Genomic DNA, 2846 nt, shown 5'->3' with positions numbered 1-2846 from the left:
GATATAAAAATATAATTATTTTTTAAATTAAACTTGCTTTACCAACTATATAAATACCTTTGCAGTATCAAAGATTAACTGTGAATCCCAACTGGGAAAACTATAAATAATCGCAAATAGAATTTTACCTTAGACACATTGGCCCAGATTTTGCCCAGAAATACCATTTCCCAGACTGGTTCACCTAGTAGCCAATCCATATGACAAAAGTAGATAAAATGTGTTCAGAGAATGTGCCAATAATTCATAATTCTCAAAATGAACAAAATATTCAGTTATTTGTAAACAAAGATTTACAAATAGTTAATTGCTAATGACTAAGTACTTATTTTTTTTTTTTAGTTCATTCCTTGTTAACATTTTTCTACATGGACCAGTTCAAAAGAGACAGTATAAGGGAAAGTTAAATAAGGAACAAGCAGCTCTTTTTGACATCTCCTTATCTCATGAAAAGAATATCAGCCTTAGACTTTAAGCATTAAAATAGCAGCTGGGGCTGAGTTCGTAAGTCCAGACAATAGATAAAAGAAAATTTTCGTCACCTGAAAACTAAAAAAAATAATGATTTTAAAAACCATGCCTAGTACAATGGTGGTCACTGAAGGCTGAACAGGTATAGAAGTAGGAAGACTGTGGAGAGGATGATCAATGAGTATTAAAGTTACAGTGAGATAGGGGCAACAATCTTTGCTGTGCACAGAATAGTAGCTATAGGTAAACATAATGTACTATAAATTTCAGAAATGAACAGGAAAGATTTTAAAAGTTTTATTATAAAATAACAAATGTTTCAGAAAATAGATATTTAAACTAACTTAAAACATTGCACAGTGTAATATACATCAAAACACCACACAGCACCCTGGTAATATGGATAATTTTTATGCTTTCTTGTGAAAGTTAAGATAAATTTGATTAAAGCTAAAATGACACTTAAACATGAGTTTAGTGTGAATTAACTAAATATAAGGAGACATTTTTAAAAATCATTTCTTGAGAACTTTACTTTTCAAGCTAGATTACTTTGTAATTCAGAGATCAAATCTCATTGGCATATAAGAAAAAAAAAACCAGCAAGAGAAAAAAGTACTCTTCTTTTTCTTTTCCTCTCCCTAGACTAACCATTAATGTTGAACACACAATTTCTAACCATAACAGTTCATGTTGACCTACTGAAATTTTTGCAATTCCATTACATTTCCTAACCAGATCACTATGATGATGCCTCAACAAGACAAAGACGTGTCACAAATGCTAGGAGATGATGTCTGTCTTGCAAAACATAGTTTGTATTCTTGGTAGACTACACTATCCCTATGTTTCTGTAGGTATATACATGAGATCTATGTTGGAGGAATGCTAATCTGTAAATTTTATTAGACTTTCCCATCACTGGGACAAGATACCTAACACACAAAAGTTGAAAGATGAGAGAATAATTTGGCTCAAATTATCTTGTGGGCTCAGTCCACAGTTGGCTGTCTCCGAGGCAGAAAGAGGATCAAAGACAAACACGGAAAAGGAAAATTATCAAATAGCTAGCAGTCAGAAGCCAGACAGAAATGGTGGTGATTTACTGATTATAAATCCCCACATGATCTGGTTTCCACTCTGCAGTCGGATGTTGCACTACATCTTTCTTAACTTCTGGGCTGGGCATAAGCATTATGATCTGATGAAAAAGTTTGCTATGACCCATCTCTTGTTTACTAAAAGCACTCTTTTTTAATAAATTAAAGCATGTGATAAAAATTGCTTTTTTAAAAATTTTATTCATTTATGCGTGTGTGTGTGTGTGTGTGTGTGTGTGTGTGTGTGTGGCCAGATCAGCCCACCAGGAGGCGGGGCGGGCTGGCATGTGGTGCTGGGGGACTGAACCACGGTCCCTGTGCTTTGCTAAGCTTGTTCTAAGTAGGTGCTTTAGACCACTGAGCCATCTCACCAGCCCCCAGAAATTGCTTTTAAGTACCAACAGTATGCCAAGTTCTGTTCCAGATGTTGGGAATATATCAGGGAAAGAAAATCTTTTGTACAATTGCCTTAAATATGTGCATCATAAAATATTTTCTGGGAACATTTCTTAGTTAACTTCCGCTAGAAACAATCACATTATTGATCCTCTACATTTCACCTTGACCATACATTACAGTATCTGCCATAGTTTATATTTAATAAAAGGAATAAGTTCTAGACTAATACTTACAATAGAACCCCCTGGGATGATAGGAATAATCTATTTTTAGATTGTACTATATTAGTCAATATGACTATTACAATTAGCAGCTATTTATCTATATTGTATTAGTTGCTGAATATTTATATGCATATGGCATAATTTAGTAACTCAAATATGCAGCTTTAAAATTTTAATTAAAATAAATTTAATTAACTATGCATGCCAACTGACTACATAACCCACAGCACAGTAGACTATCAACTCTTGGTTTGGAAGAAAAACTGTTTTCATGTGAATTAATATTTCATACTGATTACTGATTAGGTGAAATTGGAAAATATACATTGCTGTTCTTGAATTATTATTTCACCAAATGTTGTTTGGCGGCATTAGTCACACAACTTATTTAAACCTTAAAACCTAAACTTCTCAATTATGAAGTAATATTAATAATAATCATAATGTGACCCATTGGGTTTTGTTATGAAGTTAAATTGAAACTATTGAAAACTGCTGCTATCAGGATGATGGAGTAGGTGTACTTCTCTTTAATTTTTTGACTAAGCAAAATTGAAATATCTCTCTCTCTCTCTCTCTCTATATATATATCTCTCTCTCTCTCTAAGGAAAGTTCTACAGGGTGTTCCTTATTAGATTGAACTCTTAGTGA

The sequence above is a fragment of the Octodon degus genome, unplaced genomic scaffold (genome assembly GCF_000260255.1).
Source record: "Octodon degus isolate 3935 unplaced genomic scaffold, OctDeg1.0 scaffold00063, whole genome shotgun sequence".
Classification (NCBI taxonomy): Eukaryota; Metazoa; Chordata; class Mammalia; order Rodentia; family Octodontidae; genus Octodon; species Octodon degus.
Note: the sequence above shows the minus strand (reverse complement) of the source record.